At 33.9% G+C, this 24,392-nt stretch overlaps 1 protein-coding gene across 1 annotated transcript in view; it reads right to left on the bottom strand.

Annotated features, from left to right (window-relative positions):
- Window positions 1–24,392, bottom strand: part of LOC145285897 (uncharacterized) — a 417,018-nt gene that overhangs the window by 64,359 nt on the left and 328,267 nt on the right. The gene's annotated exons all lie outside the window — the stretch shown is intronic.

Here is a 24,392-nt window from a genome sequence, read left to right on the forward strand (position 1 = left end):
AAGCAGAAGAGAAATTACAAAAGTATCGGTAAAACAAAGTGTTTGTTTACATTTGTTCGCCATTACTGGATGTTGACGTCACGTCACGTGACATGACTAAGCGTTTTTGGATTATGTAATATTAACATTAAAATGACAGGTTTTTTGGGGGGCCCCCCTAGGAGAGAAATGATCAGTTCACCCCCTTTTAATGGTCCGTTTGGTGTGGAATTTCGATATTTGTCATGCGGGTGATCAAGGTTCAATATGATACATAATTTGTCAACTTTGGTTGTGTCTGTCAAAAGTTTGAGCTGACGTCACGTCACGTGACACGTATTGAATAACGTTAAAATGACAGGTTTTTTTGGGGGCCCCCCTAGGAGAAAAACGATCAGTTGACCCCTTTCTACTGGTCCGTTTGACGTGAAATTTCGATATTTGTCATCCGGGTGATCAAGGTGCAATATGATACCAAATTTGTCAACTCTGGTTCCGTCTTTCAAAAGTTTTAGCGTTACAAACAAACATACATACATACATACATACATACATACACACCGATTTTTGCCTTTTATATATATAGAAGATGTGCTTAATAAAATAAATTAGTTATGAGAGCTATAGATCTTCAGGTTTCAACAAGCAATTCCTTTAGATTTGATTTGAAATATTTGACGAAATAAGTTTATAAATATAAATATGAGAGTCAGTATTTTTAAATAACTACATTTTTCTCGTTCTAAGTTGGTGTAAGAAAGCCAAGCGTTTTGAGATGCTTCAAGTTAAAGCATTAGTTATTTTTCTTTGCTTATTTTGTCTTTAAAAGATTTCCATATTGCTAGTTGTGTGAGCAGGACTACGAAATTTTTTTTTGAATAAACTGTACTGAAATACATCATTATAGTTTCAATAACATGGCACAGCAATAACAAATGATAATTGGTTAGTCAGAATCAAAGTTTAATATGTCAGCTTAAATATTATGTAGGTTCAACTTTTAAAATCTTACAAGATAAACGGCTAAAAAAGTTTATATATATATATATACATATATATATATATATATATATATATATATATTACTTGAGGATGTACACGGCGTTGCCCGGTATTAAACGTAACGTTAAATTTGTTTTTAAAAAAAATAAGTAAAAAAATAAACGGAAGGAAACTGAGAGATGTGCACGCAAGTATTATGTTTTTTTCTAAACAGTTCACTTCTTGTAAGTAAAAAGAAAAAAATACTCGCGCCGAGATCGAAACCAAAACCTAAAGACAGTGAATCTACAGTATAATAGCCATTAGGCCAACTGTACACGATCTTTAAAAAGTGTTTTCAAACCTACTTATTCCTACCTCATGTGAACCATTCACGCATGCACATTCGACTCCGTTTAGTAGCCCTTTTTTTCCGGATGAAACTCGATTAAAAAGTTTTTCACATGTTTGAAACCCCTATATACCAAATTTCAAATCTGTAGATCAAAGATCCGTTGAGTATATAGGTTGAGAAGTGCCCTCACATACAGATACTCACTTTTATAGATATATAGGTAGATAGCTAGATAGATATCTTATAAAACCAATTTCGTATTATTTGGATTGTTCCGCAAGCACCTCTGGTGTAACAAATAAAGTACTAAGTAACAGTCAGTTGTTCGCTACACTCTTCTGAAGGTTAAAGGTTCAATCTTCAATGTGGGGCATGCTAAGAATACAATTAAATAAGCTTTCAAAAAAAAAACTATGCCCCTTCGTCTCCTTCGACAGTCAATTATTAGATTTGCGAGGTGAGTCAAGGTAAATTGTAAGGATATTATCTCTTCTCTATATAAATAAAATGAACTCATTTTTTCACGTCTGATTTTGACATTAATAGGATTAAAAATCAAGATATTTCATGCAAATATAATATGCACAAACGGCAGAACAATATCTGAGGTGTGTTATAGGCTTATTATTTCTCAAATTCCTCGATAATCTTAGATTTCTATACTTTTTCTGCTGAGAAGTCACGGCCAAAATCGGTTAAGATCAATGGAAGTGGTAAAATATTTTCTCTCTAATAAATTCCTCCTCCCCCTGCCACCACTTAACACCGTTTGGGGATCGTTCACAAGGAACAGTTGAGAAGAGAACACCGGTTTGGCTTCGTAGTTCTTTCATGTGAAGTTATTTAAAATCACTAAACTAAGCTGCAGTGCTCTGTGGCGTAGTGGTTAGCGTGCTGGACAATTCACATTATATTTTCATGTTCGCGCCGACCTACCGTAGTCGTTTTTTTTTTTTTTTTTTTCCTAAACAACTGGAATGGACTTTTCTTGGTGGCCGAACTGTTAACGTTGCAGATGGTTTTTTTTTTTGGTTTTTTTCACACTTTATTTTCCTACTTTTACTCATGACTCCGGGTTTGATCCTTCCTACTTACCTACCATAACATTTTTTAAAACTCTCCCCCCCCCGTCCCGGAAACAAACACTCGGGCAACGCCGGGTACCCCTGCTAGTTGCAAATATTATTGAAAACCGTGTTATTACATATAAATCGTCTCGGACCCACACGCCGTCTGGCACCGTCACAAAGGAACAAACAAATAAAAAAAGAACAGAAATAAAGATCCGACTCAGCATTTTTTTTTTTTAATTGTAAATAAAATGCATTTATTCGTATTTCTTCCAAAACAACGCATTTCATTATCTTGCAAACGTTTTTTCATACACAGATGTGCTTTTTAAAAGTCTTTCTCCTCGCCACATTGTGCTGGCCATTAGCCAACGTTTTCTCACCCTCGACTTCACACGCCCATCTTGCTCGACACGCAACTGCTTTCTAACTGACTACAATATGGTCGTCTTCAAGTCCAACGTAAACAAATTCTTGATGAGTCGTCCCCTTAAGTAATCCAATTTACCACATTTCGACTACTAACAATTACGTCCTATTGACTACTGTACACCCTTTAACCCTTATCCTCGAATGGCCTCTGGGCCTTGATAAGTGGTGATGCCTATGTAAAAAAAAAACAAAAACTAACTTCTCTCTTCGACTATGTGGTGTATTTCTCTCTCTCTTGTAACATAAGCTCGCACACACTTGCTAATTTGCATACATAATTTAATATGCTAATATTTTCGCTAGCCAGCTGTTCTTTTGGCTGCTGCTGATTTTCTGACACACGCCTATACACGCTCTGTTACATTAAAATGTCGGCAGAAATATCTAAATATTGATTCCTACTAAAGCAGACCTACTTTTTTTTTTAAATAATATGAATCAATACATCATCGATGTTTCTTTAATTGATTTTCAACCAGAATCTTTTGCACAAACAAAACTATTTTTTCTGAATATTATGGTTTAATTTTTTAATATTTTCTTTTTTATTTATTTATTTTATTTATTTATTTTTTTTTTTGCAGTTCGTTTTAAAAATGTCAATCATCCATGTTTAAATACTGCCATGGAATTCTGTTATTATCAAGGGCTTCCTAGAAAGACATTTTCAACATGCTCGATGATAATCGCTCCAAATCTTTAGTCGGATTGAGGTTAAGGGAATAATCCTGGCCTCTGAATAAAGAAATCTTTTCTTGAGAAGAAAGAAAGATTTTCTGATTTGTGCAGAACTTCAAACGTAGTAGATGTAATCACTTTAGTTAAAGTGTCACGAATATATCAACTCAAACACACTTATGATATTAGATATAGTTTTTTTTTAGGTTGGATTGTCAAAAAAAAATAAAAAATATAAAAGTAACAGAGAAAATTAAGTGCAACTAATATTTTTTTAAATGTTGTTTAAAATTTACGTCAATATGGTATATTTCTCAAACAACATTTTCTTTTTATATACAGTTGTTTTAATGTTTGGAGGATAATTGATCAGCCATTAGAATCCCATATACGGGAATTAATTTATCCATTTCGTATGAATCAGATGAAGACGGCAAAGAAAATGGCAAAGAAGACAAAGAAAATGGCGAAGAAGACAAAAAAAATGGCGAAGAAGACAAAAAAAATGGCGAAGAAGACAAAGAAAATGGCGAAGAAGACAAAGAAATGGCGAAGAAGACAAAGAAATGGCGAAGAAGACAAAAAAAATGGTGAAGAAGACAAAAAAAATGGCGAAGAAGACAAAAAAAATGGTGAAGAAGACAAAGAAAATGGCGAAGAATACAAAAAAAATGGTGAAGAAGACAAAAAAAAATGGTGAAGAAGACAAAAAAAATGGCGAAGAAGACAAAAAAAATGGTGAAGAAGACAAAGAAAATGGCGAAGAATACAAAGAAAATGGCGAAGAAGACAAAAAAAATGGCGAAGAAAGAAGATGGCAGAGAATACGAAGAAGACAGCGAATAATACAAGAAAGACGTTGAAGAAGATACCAAAAATGACTACGACGGTGAAGTAGACTGCAAAGAAAATGCAGAGAATACGATGACGACGGTGAAGAATACAAAGAATACGTCGAATAAGACGAGGAAAAGCATAATTTCCTTACATCTTATTTTATTATAATCTATTTAAAGACAGTTGACATTATTATTGTTGGTATCGGTTTCCCTGATATATTTCTAGTTGAAATTCTTTTTAAAAAAGACATCAAGTATTTACAGGAAGGAACATTTGAAGGTTGCCAACATCCCAAGTTAAAGTGCTTCTGTGAAAAAAACTGGATTCGAAATTGGCACATCCAAGCTGTTAGTCCATGCCATTAATCATTAGTCACGTCACCTCTGATATGAGCATTAACCTAAATACATCAATGGCTAAAAATATTTATATTAAACGTTCCCGACAAAGGAATAATAGTTTTGTCAGAAGATTGCATTAAGGGTAACAGGTAAATGCAATAAATTATATGAAAGCATTTGTGGAAGCTTATTGTTATTATATATATATATATATATATATATATATATATATATATACTTGACAGAGTTCAAAATAGACTTTGTAGCTTAGTGGGGGATGCCCTTTTCTCTTCCCTGCAACCTCTTTCCCACAGACGTAGCGAGCCTGTCCCTGCTTTATCGTTATTTTCATGGCAGGTGCTCATCTGAATTTCAATCTATGGTCCTCTCTAGCCAGACTTTCACAAAAAACACTCGTCTAGCTAAAACCACTATCAACAATTTCCTACACTCTTATTCTGTGCCTAAACCTAAATGTAGATTCCATGAACAAAGCTTTTTTCTTAGAACTACACACCTGTGGAACTCTGTTCCATTGGACTACTTTCCAGCTGACTACAATCTGATTGTCTTCAAGTCTCATGCGAACAAGTTCTTATTGAACCGCCCCCTTAAGTAATTCAAGTTGCAAAATTCCCACTAATGTTTACTACGCTAAAATCACAATCACAATTGTTACATGATAAGGGCTGTCCCCTTTCCATGTAAGTATAAAAATAGAGAGATTTAGTTAAATGTAAAAATGAAATAGAATAGGCGAAATTCGAACCTCGTAATTTAGGTTTAGAAATAGATTACGAGAGAGAATTAGAAAATGGAATGTAAAAAACAAACCATTGTTTAGCTTAGAGATAAAATAGTTTTTAGAAAAGAATGTGCATTGTCAATTCTGTTATGAAATTCAATTGAAGAATGCAACTATAAGATAATTTAATAAACATGTTTTTAACATACTGGGAATATAGGTTAAAATTCCTTTTGTAAACAAAGGAAAAAGTTTTGGACACGCATTTCCAGAACACGTGAAAGAAGAAACATGTTTTAACATGTGTATGACATCATGGAAAATGGGAAGTTCTCGCTATAGTTAGAAACTTTAGAGTTAAGCGGGGAGAAGTCTGAGAGAGAGTCAGAGGACGAGAGACGACAGTCTGAAGTCGAGAGATGGGAGTCTAACATCTGGAAGTGAGAGGGTCATCTTGGAAACATAGAACGTAAAACTTTGAATTCTTGACTAAGAAAACCACGACCGGTCGGAGAAGAAATAAACCCATCATGTGTTTTTATAAACGTCATCTTTGTGTTGTAATTCTACCAAAAGGTAAAGTGATTATATGTTTTATATAGCATGTGTTTTAAAATGTCTTTATATGAATCTCTTCATAACACGAACACAGAACGCAACATCTCTCTTAATAAGACTCTCTAATTCATTTCAAATTGTTATAGATTCTTGAAAATGCAGTATGTTGTTGCTATACATTCATAAGATAACTGACCAATTTTTTATGGTTTCAGGTTCAAATGAACAGTCACAGCAGAAATTGGAAGACATCTTACTAAAGCCTGATTGTCAAAGCTGGTGAATTTATAAAATGCAATCTCGACGTGAGGATACTTTATAATAGTGATATGCAATAAAATTCTGTTTGAAAGGTAGAGGAGTCTGTGAGGGATGGTGAGAGGTGTGGGAGGAGTTGATTGGCCAAATAAAGACTTTCATTACTAAGGACCGTCGTGTATCTATAGAGACAATAAGTGCACAGTTTGAAGATGCGGAAGATTTGCATGAAGTTTGTCTCAACGATGCTCAGAGAAGATCAGACTATTTGACCAAGATGGGCATCAAGACAGCCCCTCACCATCCTTATAGTCCAGACCTTGCTCCTTGTGACTTTTGGTTATTTCCTAAGCTCAAGGAAAACCTTAGAGGCTTTCGTTATGAGACAATTGAGGAGATACACGAGGCTGTGACGAGGATGATTGACACGCTAACATAAGAAAACTTCCATGGGGTCTTTCAGAAGTTGTTGGAACGGTACAAGTGCATTGCAGCCGGAGGAGATTACTTTCAAAGGTGACTAGAGTTTTATATGTTTATTCTCAATAAAAGTGCATATGTGGAAAAAGTCTGGCAATTTATTGAAGGTACCTCGTATCTACAAAAATTCTTAATGATTAAAAAAAAAAATTATACCCAATGGCAAATGCAAATACCCCACAGTATCAATATATTAAGTTTGAAATATCAGAGAAACGCTATTTTGAAAAAAGGTATTGAAAAAGAAACTGATATCGATTTGGAGTTTGATGATAAGCTAGGATCAAGTCAACATTATTGAATCACTGTTATTGATTTCAATAGTAGTACAAAGTAATTGAGCTATAATTCCAGACACATTTGAATACAATCAGCATTTTTAATTGATTCTCTATTTTTTCTGTTCTAATTAATGTGTTCAACAGTAGCAGCAGCAGCCAGCCAGTCAAAAGCACTTGACCCGAAAAGCAAGTGACTAATTACAACCAGTGCTTAAAGAGTCGCCATAATGAGTTTAGATTTTTAGAAATTATTTAAATCTTATTAGCAAGTTTAATGAATTATCCGGGGGGGGGGAGTTCATGACACGTGACTCAAACATTTTTAACAAATGCTTTAATTTAAGATTAAGTTTAAGTTTGGAAGGGATGTGTTATTGTATACGTTATCAATAATTAAATTATATTAAATATCAAATAATAAAACCAATGTAATGGACTACATAACACAAACATAAAGGCCACAGACGATTAAGTAGAAAAGCCAGTCACTATATATGCTGTTGACTAATCCAAATAAAAGTCTATTACAACAATAATTTTGTGACTTCATTTCCACTCTTATTGTTTCATATATAAGCTCCAATGAAATTTGTTGAGCTTTATATTATCCGGATAAGTATCTTCTTATAGAATTGAATTTATCAATCCTTATTTAAGAAGCTCAATGTAATTACAGAGCAATACAGAGAATAAATGACAAAAAGTTATATTCCAAAATTCGTGATGTTGACCATCTTATAATGAATATGGCATAATGGAAAAATAAGAAGGTATTTGCAGCTTCTCTTCCAATTTTCGAATTTTAATCATGTCAAATCATGCTTCAATTCCTTTTGACGGATTGATTGTTGCTATTTCTTCTGATGAGTTAAGGGCATAATAGATTCACTGATTGATATAATAATTAAGTGATTGATTTTGCGCTACGAAACAGATACTGTCAAGAATTGTATAAGTCAGCTGAATTAAAGGAATAAATTATAAGATGGGCAACATCATGAATTTTGGAATATAACTTTTTGTCATTCTCTCTCTCTCTGTATATATATATATATATATATATATATATATATATATATATATATATATATATATATATATAAATTGATGGTCTTAACCATGACACACAGAGCTGTAAATTCAACACTGGTGAAAGAGTGCTTACTCTGCCAAGGTCGAAGTAGCAAAAGTTTGTACGTGGAAGTTGTGATGCTCTAGAAAAAAGAAAACAAGCTCATAACAATCTGAAGCGAGAGCTTCACAAAGGTTTTATTGATGGTCTTAACCATGACACACGAAGCTGGAAATGCAGCACTTGTAAGCGAGTGCTTCTGTCAAAAGCTGGCTACGTCAACCACCTTAAGTCATACAAAACTCCTGATCAGATTAACTTTGTGCCTATTAGTCCAAACCAAACGATCTGTTTGATATGCAGCAGGGTTTGCAAGCCTGAGGATATTGACAGAAATATCCACCATTTTTTTTTTTCTGGATTATTTTGCATATGTTGTTTTTTGTTTTTAAATCCTGTATAGTATTAAATATGAGGTGCCTTCAATACAAAAAAGTACAGTCATTTAAAATTGTCGTAGACTCTTCAAAATTCAGTATATTATTGCTATACCTCTTATGAGATGATCGACCAATTTTTACAATTTCAAGTTCAAACGAACAGTTACAGCAGGAATCGGAATACACCTTACTAAAACCTGATTGTCACAGCTGGTGAATTTCAAAAATGCAATCTAGACATGAGGATACTTAAGAAGAATGATATGCAAAAAAATTCTGTTTTAAACGTGGAAAAATGTAACAGAAACGTATGGAATGCTTCAGATTGCTTTTGGACCATCTTGCAGGAATCAAGCATCAGTTTTTGAGTGGCATAAGAGATTCAAAGAAGGCAGGGAATCTGTGAGAGATGATCAAAGGTGTGGGAGTTGTAAGGAAGTCAGAACACCAGATTTGATTGGCCAAATAAAGAATTTCATGAATAAGGACCGTCGTGTGTCTATAGAGACAATAAGTGCAGAGTTTGATCTCAGTGTGGGAACTGTGGCCACAATTATTTGTGAGGAACTGAAGATGCAGGAGATTTGCGCAAACGTTTGTCCCAAGGGTGCCAAGAAAAGATCAAAGACGAGCATCAAGACAATTCCTCACCCTCCCTATAGTCCAAACTTTGCCCTCTGTGACCTTTGGTTATTCACTATGCTCAAGAAAAACCTTAGAGGCTGTTGTTACGAAACAATTAAGGAGATGAAAGAGGCTGTGACGAGGATCATTGATACACTCAGACAAGAGGACTTCCATGGGGTCTTCTAGAAATTGTTGGAACATTACAACAAGAGCATTGCAGCTGGAGGAGATTACTTTGAGGTGGACTAGAGTTTCATCAATAAAAAATGCCCATACGAAAAAGTCTGGAAACTTATTTAAGGCACATTGCATTGTGCAAGTTCTTTTTAAATCGTTTGAATTTCAGTTAACTATATCGTTATCACATTTTGTTAAGAAGTAGATCGAAAATAAGAAAGAAAAATGTTAAATCATATTGTAAACACGTTTTACCGGAACTGAGGGTCAGTTGACCGGATGCATGTGAGTCACGTGATCAGATTAGTTGGAGTCAGTGAGTTTGGGTTTGGACATAGGAGACAACGGACGGCTTAACAGTCGTCCCCTCCCCCTTCACTGGGGGGGAGGATGCTGACGTGTGTGAAAATAAGACCTAGAAGTAAACCATGCAGGTCAGAGATTCACTTTCCATCCTTCTGCCATCGACATCTGGAAAGTGAATAAAAACTATGTAAAACCATTTCCCGTCTCCCTGTCAGGAACGAGATGAATTCCAGGTGGACAAGATCAACGACGCATGAAAAAGGTATGTCTAAAATACTGCCACACACACACACAGACACACACGCACACACAAAAGCATATGAATAATTAGATATGAATATATCACAAATAGACAGAACATTAGACGATCATACAACGCCCCCCCCTTATTAGATATAACAATATAACAATTTAACCAAGCCCATTCTATTCATTGCTAGTCATTTTTGTGATGATGACGGGCAATGCCAAGTCGCGACAGCTAGTACATCTATGATCTGTTAAAATAAAATTTTTAAAAAACTGTATTCGTTTGAAAGAAATAACGATAGAAATGTGCTATTTTAATGAGACGAAATGCTTTCATAAATTCAATAAAATTTGATATCCATGGTTGACAAGTGTCAGACTTAGTTGTTACAATTTTATTGTGTTCTTTTTAAGTCATGAAATTCTGCAGGAAAGTTTTTTTTTTAGTTTAAAGTGTGTTATTTGATTACATGAACTGTGACGAAGGAAATGTCTTGACTCGAAATTGTGTGATGTTTGCAGAAAGAGAAAGATAATGGAGGAGACGGAGGGTCAAAGACGTTTTAATAGCGAAATCAAACAGAAACCGAGTTATCAATAGTTATGTCCTCTTCAGTGATCAATAGATTGAAAACGGTTTGTCACCGTAGGTGGCGCTGTTACTAATATTCACACAGCGCTATTTTTTATCAGAATGATAGTGCTTCATCATTAACCAATCAAAACCGATTAGTTGTGAAGGACATAGAAATATAATAGAGACCTTTATCAGTGGTAGTCGGTTTACTTTTGTCTTGAAAGTGTTAATACAAAACCTAGAATTTTTATTATAAAAAATCTATTACATGATTTTAATTCTAGAAAATATCTCAAATTTAATGTTAAAAGATTCAGACAATCTTGTTTACTTGGTGTTTTATAAACACGGATTGATATGATACATTTGCATTTTTAACTAGATTTTGTCAATAATATGCCTCTAAGTAACTATAACATACTGTAAAGAAACTGAAAATTGAAGAATATTTAGGAAACGAGGTTTAATTCATATATATATATATATATATATATATATATATATATATATATATATATACTAGCAAAAGTACCCGTCGTCGACTGGGTTCAAAAACAGCCTACAGAAAATGGACTCTGATTTATGAAAGTATGAGACAACTATGTTTTTAACTTCAAATATATGTTTACTTTTTATTTATTTTTACATAAAAATCTAAACATTTGGTATCGCTACACATTTTTGAGTATGTTTCAATCAACTAGTTATAATTTGCAAGAGACATCATCAGGAGAGGTTTCTTTTACGAAATTCCAGTTCTTAATATATATATATATATATATATATATATATATATATATATACTAGCAAAAGTACCCGTCGTCGACTGGGTTCAAATTCAAAAACAGCCTACAGAAAATGGACTCTGATTTATGAAAGTATGATAGGTTATGAAAAGAAAGGGTTGTAAAGAGATAGCTTCGAATTTCGGGGTATCAAAACCAAAGCAAAATATGATAAAAGTAAAAATAAAATAGATAAACCCCATAATTTATTATACCATACCTGGTAACACGTAAACACTTATCACAATATTCTGTGGATCTATATTAAAAAACCTTGTTAAACTTTGCGACATATTTCCATTCTATGGAGGTCAGGTGCGAACGGACACCCCATAATTTTATTATACCATATTTCTTCAAACTGAAACATAATTATCAAAGTATACTTACGCAGATAGATATGAAAAGTCTTTATTAAAGTTTTATTCTATGGAGGCGAGGCGCGAACGCAGACCCCACAATTTTTATGAACCACCGTTCTGCCAGATCAAACATACCCATTCCTGTGTCTCGATACATCTTCTATCATTATATGTAATCAGTCTTTTTAAATAGTAAACCATATAGGAGCCTATTCGTGACCAGACACACATACATTCAGCTTTATATTATATATTATATATATATATATATATATATATATATATATATATATATATATATATGATTAGTTTTTTTGGAAAAAGAATTCCAGCAGAGTGCTCAATTAAAAGGAAAATCCAAATTTTAAGAGCGTACTTATATTTTGTGTACAGAAAGTTGTTAGTTGAGACAGGTCATTGGTACCGTCGGTTTCAAGCCCGATAATAAGGCCCGTTTAAGGTATCCTTAATATATCCTATATATATATATATATATATATATATATATATAGTAAGTTATAAAATATATATGGCGATTAAGCTACACTGAATATTCCGCGTTTCATCCACGCTAGGATTCTTCGGGCTCGCATAAGCCTGAAGAATCCTAGAATGGATGAAACGCGGAATATTCAGTTTAGCTTAATCGCCATGTATATTTTATAACTTACTAACTAGCTCTACCTACGTATTGAGCACTGTTGAAGTAAATACTTAAAGTTTACACATAAATTCATACTTTCGTATATTAATTTATGTAAGTAGTTTAGTTATATATATATATATATATATATATATATATATATATATATATATATATATATATGAATAAACAATCAATACGAAAATATATAAATGTTTATATCTTTTCTATATTTATTTCCTATGTGTTGACGTGTAGGAATACAAAAAGTCTTATTATATATATATATATATATATATATATATATATATATATAATAGGTATTAAATTAATATTACATATATAATAGGTATTAAAGCTCGCTTCCCAATCTTCCCTAACATATATTTCCGTTTTTTTTTATTCGATTCTTTTGTTAAAAAAAAAAAAATACTCATAATAGTTTACTGAACAAAACGTTTGCATTTCCTGCTTTTACATTCGATATCTCAAATATCCCCGTCTCCTATAAGGAGAAATTTATAGTTTGGTTTTATTTACACTGAGTTCTGCCCTAAATGCTAAATTAAACAATGCTCCAAAGCTAACATTCAAAGCGTTACATCCTGGTGACAATAAACAAAATGTTGTTGTTTTTTATGAGACAACTATTGCAGCTTATCGAGAGTCATTTTTCTGGTCGTGATGACATGTCAACTTTCTTTAAATTGATTTCATGTTGCTGGGCAATATCAAATCACGACTCTATAATAATATATACGAAATCTGGTAATCTCCAAAAATACCGTTAGGGCTTACAACATGGCCGCCAGAAGAGTCACGTAATCCGGTAGGTGTATCAGAATTTACGAACGTGCGTAGACATTTTGTAAACATTGTTTTTAAAAAAATAAAAAATAATACTTCTATTATGTTTTAAACGACTGTAATAGTTTATTTTGGAAGTATATTTCATAAAGAAAATTGACAACCCACTTTAAAAACAGAAATTACGAGTTTTATATATTTTATTCGCAGTTTTTTGTTGGGGGTGTCAAAAATTCCGCCTAAAATTCTGATGCACCTACCGGATCACGTGACTCTTCTGGCGGCCATGTTGTAAGCCCTAACGGTATTTTTGGAGATTACCCGAAATCTGCACTTAAGATTTCTACCTGGTCATGGCTGACAGAGCGAGGGCAGTCTATCCACGTTGATTAGTACAAATATCTGAGTTGGACATAAAAAATTACCCGAGTTCAACAAGATGCAGCTGAACAAGGTCGGAGGGTATACCAGCCGAAACGTTGTGAGAATAAAAACCAAGATCAAAACAGTATTTCGAACAATCCAAATAAAACACTTTTTAAAAATTATGTTCACGTCATAATTAAACCAACAAAAAGATCATTTGAAATTTGTTTCTTTTTCTTTCTTAGGAAAATGCTCACACCTGAATTTTGGAACAATGCATTCATTTTGAATGATGGAAAAATTGATTTCTGCAATAGATTATCTGATAAGATTGAGTCTTCAGCACCAATTTCAGATTCTTGCCTGACAAAGCAAACTTTCAAAGCTTTTGTTATAATTTGCAGATGGCAGGCTATGCTTATGTAAGAACTTTTAAATGAAGAGTATGAGTTTCTTTTCAGGCGTAGGTTTCAAAGTGACACACTTGAAGACGGATGAGTGGTGGTAGATTTTTGGCGAGTTTTCGAGAATTATTGATTACTGATAGAATATTGATCTGTCGGTCTCTTTTATTTATTTATTTATTTTTTAATAAACATTTAGGAAGAAGACGTCAAGCCAGTTCAAATTAATTGTGAAATTCTAAACATTTTGGCCTTGCGTGAATCAAAAATAAATAAGCTCTCTTTGTCACTATACAGCAAAGAAGTAGCATTTACAATTTTTGGATATATCACAAAAACATTAATTAAATATTTTCAATGTGAAATGTGTTCTCTGATTGAAATAGTGATGAGGTTACAGATAAGGAATACATTTTCGAACTCATCTTTCTAAGGATTTTGCTTTATTAGTTGATGAAATGTAAATTTTAAAAAGGAGCAAAATTTCATGGTGGAGGGTTAGGGTTAAGGTATGTTGGTGGAAACGAAAATTATGAGATTCATAATGGAATAATAATGATTATTGGTATTAGGTTGGTGCAAAAATAATGTTTATACATATATATATATAACTACTTAATTTACTCACATAAAATTAATATACGAAAGTATAGATTTATGCGTAAACTTAACTTAAGTATTTACTTCAAAAGTGCTCAATACGTAGGTAGAGCCAGTTAGTAATTTATAAAATATATATGGCGATTAAGCTACACTGAATATTCTGCGTTTCATCCACTCTTATGTACATAAGCCTGAAGAGTCATAGAGTGGATGGAACGCGGAATATTCAGTGTAGCTTAATCGCCATATATATTTTAAAAATTACTATATATATATATATATATATATATATACACACACACACACACACACACACACACACACACACACACACACACACACAGGGTGACCCCAAAAAAACAAAAGCTAAATGGAGGCCATCTAGAACATATACTGTAGAACGGAGAAAAAAAGGCTAAAGACCCTAGTGTTTTGATGTGATGTTTTGAATATAATAAACTAGTTATGACCAAAGTTTCATTTCATTCAGACAAAACACTAAGAAACAGAGCCTAATTATAGTTGGGGCCCGTTTTTCTGGGGTCACCCTGTATATAGTTGACCGTCAAAAAAACCCCCAAAAAACGATATTATTTTTGCACTAACCTAATACAAAAAAAAAAAAATATAGAATCACCATCATTTTTTTTTAACAAATGAACAGAATAAAAAGATATATTTTAGGGAGGATTAGAAAGAGTTACTTTTTAACCTAGACAAATGGCTGCGTTTGTCTTTTTTGTTTTTCTATCCTTGAATATGTAAATGAATTTATAGTAAAAAAAAAAAAATCATGAATCTACAAGAAGAGTGTCTGCAGAACAAGTTTTGGGAATATATTTTTCCAAATATAATTTTATATGTAATAAACTCATTAAAACAGCACTTAAATTTGCAATAAAAATTGTGATAAATATATTTTATGGCAACAAAAAATTTTATCAGATGAAGTTTGAAAACAATACTGTGAAATGTTTTTTTTAAGGTTTAAAAAAAAATTCATTTTGAAGCGTAGATCTTAAATTCTTTTTACTTATGATTTTTTTTTCTTTTGTATTACTGGATAATTTTTAATAATATTCGTTTGTTTGCCTAAAATATTCTGTTATTTTATTATTAATTTTCTTGAGAAAAAAAAACAACCTATGTATGTATTTTTACACAGTTTTAATAATTTTTCAGATAAAAAAATATTTAAATAGACAATAAAAGAACCCATATAACATAGCACAGATGTGCATACGTAAATGCATACAAAATAACGTAACTGGTGGCGAAAAAAAAGACTATAAAAAAAGAGAAATAGAATGATCACTAGAAAGATGTGGATAACGTTTGCGATCATGTGCGAAGCATGAAGGACGCTTCAGAAAGCAATCATGTGAAGGACATCACAGTCGTAAAGAGAGAATGAGAGAAGTAAATGTTATTGTTACAAAGAACAAGAGAGTTGGAATTATTTCCTATTCTTTGTTTTGGTCTCCTTGGCGACTAAAACTGCACACAGTGTGTTGGTTCCTGGACAACGTTGGAATCAGCCTGTGAATGTGACATGTGGGGTCATATTTATGAAGAGGCCGTGAATGTACACATATAGCACAATCGCATTGACACACCGGTTCTCGCCAGATCACCAAAGTTAAGCAGCACTGAGCCTGCCCAGTACCAGATGGGTGACCATTTGGGAAGTCTAGGCTCTGTATGTATCTTCTGAGAAGGTTGAGAGTGGGGCTAGCATCCTCACCCCGCAAAAACTCCTTACCTCAAAAGCATCTACAAAGTTGTGGCTGGCACAAGGCTATGGTTGGGTGATGAATATATACAGTTACAGGTCATACATATCTTTAAGTGCATATATAAAAGCTAATATATAAACGGTTATATGATTATCTGTCTGTCTATTCTCATATTTCTAAACTCTATATCCTCCAAAACAAAAAGTCACAGAGCGACGTAAGGGGCCTCAAATGCTTGGATTTTTTATGAGCCGTTCTTTTATGGGTCTTTGACCAGATAAAATTGTTTTTAACGGATCAAAAATGGGTCCACATTGAAAAAAATCGTTAAACATTTTGTACATTCATCTTAGTTTATTTTTAATTTTTAATCAGTTTATATGTGCGCCACGTTGGTACGGTGGTATTGTCACTAGCTTTGAATGCTACAGTTTCAGTTTCGATTCTAGCTGATGGCACCTAAAACCATTTTTTTTTTTTTCCTTTTTAAATCACGACTCTATAATAATTTATACGAAATCTAGACGAATTAAAATATCATATTTAAGCTTTTTTTTTACACCCGGGCAAAGCCGGGCGCCCCTCCCTGCTAGTGTAAATTAAATGAACTTACTGTTACTGACAAATGTATGTGTAGCAAGGTATTCAAATATCAATACATGCGCATATTATCTATATTTGAGAATGTATAACATATATAGATATTTATAAGTCTATAAATGCCCGTTTCTAAACTCATAACTGCATACATTTAGCAGTTTGGTGGGTGGGTGTGTATGCATGCGTGTGTAAGCACATTTTTGAAAGTTTTCAAATATCCGAACCTTATAATAAAAGTCGTACGTATCAGCCGAGTAATACATATTCCTGCTCTAAATCTATTGCAACGAGACTGATTTCATAGCATTTTTACTTTTACGTTTCGCAACAAAAAAAAAAAAAAAAAAAAAAAAAAAAAAAATAGAAGCCATTTGTAGTTCCGAGTAACTACAAATGCAAGTCAAATTGTTGGAAAGTCAGGAAGAAAAGAAAATGCTACATACTAAAAGACTAAAACGTATTATCTCGTCGTTTTGTTTTTGTTTTTTGTTGTTGTTTTTTTTTTTTTTGTATCTGCATAAAAATTGTATTTCCAATTGACCAAGCCAAGCATGAAGTAAGTCTAAATTGAAGGAGAACAACAAGAATAAAAACAACAGAAACAGAAGGGAAAAAAAATCAAATTAATCAAAGGGAGATAACAATGCAATTGCGTTTGACTAAATTGTAAAGAAAATGTTGAAAAGGAAATGCATGAAAACTTACAAACAAATCATCATGGCTGCCACACAATCATATTGTTGCCTATTGATTTCTTACAATAGTCCATTATTATTACCTTTCTTATCAGCCCGACTAAATCTATGTGCAGTAAATTCCTATAGATTTACTTAAAGAATTTCCAAATAAAAGACAAAGATATAGATAATATTGTTGCATTATTTAGGTTATTGGGATTTTTTTGTATGAAAATCGCTCCAGACAAAGCATGAAGCCTCTTGATTTGGTTTCCTATATATTTTCAAGGTGGCTTAACACAATGTATAAAAATTAAGGGCTGAGCTTAAAATAAGTCTCTGACCTTTCAGTCTGCTGGACGATCATATTTAGCCAATATGAATAAATAATTCTTCTTTGTGGAAATGGAATAGAAACAGCATTAACCCTATGCGGGTTTAACTGACTTCCTCCAAAGGAGTAAGTTCTGTGGGTGCATGAAATTCACAAGCGATTCCTAGTCGCATGTACATCTACATTAGAGGAGATGACGATGTTATGTTTTTGCAACTCTTGCAGAGAGGTGTTGACGTCCTTCTGCATACAGCGCCTAGAATTCCTAAATCAGGCTCAATGTTGCTTAATTTTGGTGATCTAACGAGAACTGGTGTGTCAACGTGATTATGCCGTTATCATATTCTTCTTTTTAGAGATCTTGTGTTAAATTCATTAATTTCATTATTAGTGTAGTAACATTGGACCCGCGCGTTGTATGCAGTCTACATCGCAAAGGAGACAAAGACAAAGCATAACTCGAAGTCACTTCTTCATAATAACGACGTTTATGTCCTTATTCTGCCATCATGCGTGATTTCTTCGTTATGGCTGTGACGTCTCCCACGTGATCACACTCTTGAACGTCATCCACATCTCTAACATGATAGTTCCCCCTTTTATAGTCTTTTTCTTTACTTGTGACGTTGTTTTGCATTAAAAAAATTTTTTTTATTACATTTTCACCCAAAACAAAGCACATTGCCAGTTTGTTGTAGGGGTATACTATCAGGGACATAAGCATCAGGGGTACTGTGTAGGAAGTTGGGCAGCAAGATGTCGGTTCATGTTGCACTTGAACTTCTGCATGTCAGTACGGTCGGGGAAGCAGGGACTCGGAAGGGAATTCCAAAGTCTAGCTGTTCTGGGGAAGAAACTACTGGAGTAAAAGGCTCTCTTGCATCTAGGGATCTCTACTGTGAAGGGGTGGGATTTAGCTGCTTGTCGGGTTTGTCGGAGGTATTTACTTCGAGGGATGCGTTTGCATACGTGCGTCGGCGCTCTGTTACAGAGTGATAAACATATCAAGTGGTTTTCTATGACTTAGATTGTCATGAAAAAGGTTTGTGTTGATTTATCATAAGGATACACACGAAATGGACAGCGTTTCATATTTGTTATGAAATATGAAGAAGTTAAAATGATTCTGTTCACTAATATCCTGTGTGATAAACCCACCGAAAAAGCCTTTTCTATTACCATATTTTCCTTTATTAAAAAAAAAAATTCAAAGAGAAGTTGTAAAGCAGTTCTTTCAGGAACGTCATGTTACACGCTGGAACGATGAAATTGTCGCCATAGTAAAGACGCCATGATTCCATTTCCGTTTGATGAAAACCGTTTTTTTTTTGGTTTTTTTTTGCCCAGTTGTGTACAAATCACAAGAGCGAATGCCAGGAGCCTTCTATCATATCTGAAAGTGGCACACTGTTCAACGAGGAAGATCAGAGATGCACCGCTATACACCGTATGCTCTCTACCAATCCAAGTTATGACAACAGGACCATTGCCAGCACCTTCAAAATGCATTAGTAGATTACCACAAATTACAGGTACATGCCCGGGGTGATAAAAACTAAGTTGCCGGCCATAGTTATGGTCTGGTTTCAAGTGAGGGCCACATTATGCCACCTCACATCTTCAAAGTCGGCTTGAAGTCAACACCAAGGTGTACCTGGATGTGCTGAAAAGTATTGTGATCCCTTAGTGCAATCAGATGGCCGTTGGCTCATTTGCATATCAGTTGGTAACATTGCATGCATGTAAAGTGATAAGGCGGCCATTTTTATTTCTTTTTTCTTCATTCATTTTTGAACCACCCAGATTTGTACAAGTTGCACAAGGCAGGTTTGTAGTAACTTTTTAAACATTTCAGACCACACTACCTCTAGAAGATTGTAAGACAAAGTCCTATATCAACCTGTCACTTTGTAGAAACCAAGGAGAGAATGGTTTTGAAAGAGTTAAGTGAACTCAAGTTGGACTGGGACGTCCAGATTCATATTGAGTATCACTTGATAAAAAAACTCACGATGGATTCTGTTGAATTTGCTGACTACATGGTGTGTAGTTCAATTTCTCTGAGTTCCTGTGAGAGTCTACATTGTGTTGTGCAGAGCACCTGCAGAACCTTCGTTGTATGAAGTTGCTCCTTTAAGTGGAACATTTCCTGTTTTGGAGTCACATACAGGTGTTATTGTTTGTTTTTTTAAATGTGTTTTGAAGACCTGCCTCGACATAGCTTCCTGCAGTATTGCAAGAGCTATCGAAGTCAAGATCAATTTGTCCTGGGGTGTTTCTCAGAACCATATTATACTTGGTTAGAAGTGGGGTTTCTGATGCTAAGATGTTTGTTTCAATGCTGGACACCAGAAGTGTAAAGTCGAACAGAATGAAGGAAGAAAGCGACCACGTGTCTGCGCGTGTTGTCTTACCTGCTGGGAGGATCACAGAGAGGGCAGAAATTAAAAATGGCGGCTGTGGTTTTTGTAAGATTATTGAGCGATGACGTCAGGCCTCACGTGACTGTTTTTCTGGTCGCCGATTGGCTAATGACGAACGCTTGGACAATAAAAGGAGTATGTTCAGAAGATCGAGGACAGGGTGTATCAACTGCATCAGTGTGATTAGAAGTTCGACGTGCGTGTTAATCAACTGTCGTAGTTGCGAAACGAATCCAAGAAGATTGGATCTCTCCTTGATAGGGGTCTTCCATACGTATTACATCTCCAGATACTTGGGCACCGATACCAAACATTGTTTGTTTGGCTTTATGAATATAGCTATACAAATGTTTAAAACTGTGTTGCCTTGCATAATTTGTGCAGGAGTTGGGTTTCGGTTTTATTTAATTCCTCCAAGTTGGAGAATTTATCTAAGCATAGGATTGATTGGATGTCCGGGACAGACACACATAATTACAAGTTTTAACAATATGGGAAGGGAATTGTAGTAGTCGAAAGAATCTACAGAAACAGGATTTTGGGGGTAAGGTACGGGGAGGTAATAGAAAGAGTCAAGAAGTAGGCTGGTGAAATGAGTGCGTTTAACACTATCTAAAGTAATGCCTTGACAGAAAGAGAATTAAAACGTGTCTCGAAATAGAAAAGGATACACTTAATTTTCAAAGAGCTCCAAAGTAAGGGAACATTAAATTTGGAAAACGCTTTTAAATAAATGCAAAAAATTTTCAAAATGTCGGAAATTTATCCTCTTTCAGATAAATTCGACGCGAAACTACTAGCCTACAGAAAAAAATAAAAGGTTGAAATAAAAAGGGGGTGGAGGTTAAAGAATAAAATAGAAAGATCGTGTTTTAAAACGAAAAAGAGATTTTATTTACAATAAGTTGAAAATTTTTCCCTTTGCAGGCATTAAAATTCAAAAACGAAGAACGTCAGGTAACAAAATATAATACAAAATCTTTGGTTCTTATATTGAAAATGTATCAACGAATACAGTGTTAAAAAATTCAAATAAGAGTACTTCCTAATCACTATCTCAAATACAATAAATTTTAAGGAACGTAATCACAAAGTTGATGGCAGACAGCACATGTGCATTTTTACTCAAATTAAAGTCTTTGAAATTACTCTCCTTCAAAATATGCGCATACCATTGCCACGTAAATAAAGTTTGCAGACGTTCGCCTCGTTGCGACCGCGTATTCGTTTTGCCGGGTTATACTTCTTTGAAGGAAAGGCTCGGGGGAATCCTCGTCTACGACAGGCAATGAAACGCGCCCAATATCTTTGCCGCCGGAATTCGAAAGATGCCAATTTTCGCGCTGGAGCTAGTGACGTCATTATCAGGGAGCTAACATTGCCCTTTTATTCAAATTAAAAGAGGTTTCGTATAAACCCAAAATATACGAAACTAAGTTTAATAAAGGGTACAAAATACAGACAATCAAATATAAGAACCAGAATAAAAATATAATAAATGTATACAAGAGGGATGCACAATTGTTGGTTCAAAAAAAAAATTCCAACACTATATTCGTCACTTCTTTCTCCATGTTTTACTTTTCTATGAGCAGTTTTGCATGCCGTGTGCATACAACGTTGACAAATCTTTTAATCACATTATAAAGGAAGAGAATATAATGATACAAAAAATAAATAAATAAAATAAAAAAAAATGAAATAAAAGTACGATTCCTGCAGAAGAAGCATTAAGAATTAAAGAAGAGCAAGTGCGTGTTTGATCTTCGGTTTCTAAACACAAGCTTTGACGAAGACAACAACGCACAGACACCTGTGGAACCGCAAGGTGAGTTGTAATCTTAAACCATATCTCAGCCTTATAAAAAAAAAAAACAAGCAAACCCAACAAACAAGCTGAAAGGTTAAGGATGTAAAAGTACATTGTTTTGTTCAGGTGCAAACATTAAGAATTTAACCACAAGAAAAAAAAGAAAAAAAAAAAGAAAAGGAAAAAAAAGACGAAAGAAAAAAAAACTCATCCAGAATTTTTTGGTACCATTGCCTTTGCCATAAAATACAAGCTTCTGGGATCGAAACAAAAAACAATATGTACTTTTTTACACACACACACACACACACACACACACACACACACACACACACACAACTTTGTCTGTGAGTTCGTTCCTTATAGACTCCGATCTCCGACACGTGCAAACCTCGTTTCTTTTTCTTGTGATGCAAGCTCACGCACACTTGCTAATTTGCATATTGCTCAAACAGCTGCCGCTGCTGCTAATACCTTTGCTAGACATCTATCCTTCGGCTGCCACTGATATTTTCACACACACTCATATGCGCTCTGTTACATTAATCAAATCGTAAAATTTATATTTCAAATTACTGACTACATATGAGCAAACATTTTTTTAGCGTAAGCAACTTTCTCTTTGGTTTAGTTTTTAATAAATTATATTTATTTAATTGTCGTTAGTAACATAATATTTAAAAAAAAGTTAATGCTCATTTAAGTCGGGTACTGTCAAGTTGACAGGAGGTCAGACACAAAGTGAGATGAGGTTTTGAAAAAAGAAGTACACGCAGAAGTGCACTCTGGCGTAAAAAATGCCTAAGCAGATTCGTCGGAATTTCCCGTGGTGGCGCTTCAGAAGATTGGCTATAAAATGACTCATCAAGGAGAGAAATTAAATTCTGGGAAGGTTGATCGCATCTTTCAATTGTATTCCTTTTTAAAAAAATAAATATTGTAAATTGTAATTTCCAACATTTCACCTTCTTGATTGAGATTGTCGGACTGACTTCCTCATCTTGGTTGTTATCGTCACAACGTTTCGGCCAGTTCCCCAGTTCGATACAAAACACGTGATGAAGGTCGGAGGGCAAAACGGCCGAAACGTTGTGACGATAACAACCAAGATGAGGAAGTCAGTCCGACAATCTCAATCAATGAAAACACCTCATCTAAAAAATACAGACAATTACTATTTCACCTTCTTTTCATATATATATATATATATATATATATATATATATAATTATTTGCTATAATAATTAAATACCTACAGGTACTAGCGTTTCATCATTTCGGGAATCTTCAGTGCAGTGTTGAGCCTGGCCAGTACCAGATGGGTGACCAATTGGGAAGGCTAGGCACTGTATGTTATGTAGATTCTAACCCAGTGACACAAGCCATCTCTGGCTTGATTAGCAAGGACCGTATCCATTCGGCTACCATTAACCGCGTGAAATAACGTTAAGATTAAACATTTTTATTGGGTTTGTATTACTGTACACATAGATTCGAAAAAGTTTTCAAAAAACAAATATATAACAAATAAATGTTATCAAAGGCAAGATAAGTTACTTTTCTACCAAACTGGATATATTTTTTGTGTTTTTATTTAATTTAACATGTTTATTCAGCTCGAAAAGCATACAGTGTTTACCGATGTACTGGAAAATTCAAAATGGCGGCCGACTCTCTCTTTAACACGGTAAGTTTGGAAAAAAGTGTAATAAATAATAAACTAGACAAAATACTGTTAGAAATTCGCTCAATATTATGTTACCGTGACATAACTTGACATATATTCGGTGGTTTTTAATAGTATTTTGTTTAGTTTATTATTTATAACACCTTTTCCCGAACTTACCGTGTTAAAGAGAGAGTCGGCCGCCATTTTGAATTTTCCAATACATCGGTAAGCACTGCATGCTTTTCGAGCTGAATAAACATGTTAAATTGAATAAAAATACGAAAATTATATCCAGTTTGGTAGAAAAGTAACTTATCTTGCCTTTGATAACATTTATTTGTTATATATTTGTTTTTTGAAAACTTTTTCGAATCTATGTGTACAGTAATACAAACCCTTTTTATTTATACATGTTTTTATACACACATACACACACACAGGGTGGGGCAGAGCAACTTGCTTATTTATAATATCAATTAAAAATAAAAATGCAAGTAGCTCTGCCCCAACCTATATATATATATATATATATATATATATATATATATATATTTCCCCAAAACCTCTTGTCTTGATAAAGGTGAGACTAAAAAAGCTGCTATGATTTTAAATGATCTGAAATAACAGCAAGGGAGACTTGATTCCAAACATTTCTCATATGTTATATCTCTCCTCTTTTGGAAATAGGGTACGATTATGAATATTTCCAATATCAAATAATCCTTAT

The sequence above is a fragment of the Euprymna scolopes genome, chromosome 10, assembly GCF_053919585.1.
Source record: "Euprymna scolopes isolate OS-2025 chromosome 10, ASM5391958v1, whole genome shotgun sequence".
Taxonomy (NCBI): Eukaryota; Metazoa; Mollusca; class Cephalopoda; order Sepiida; family Sepiolidae; genus Euprymna; species Euprymna scolopes.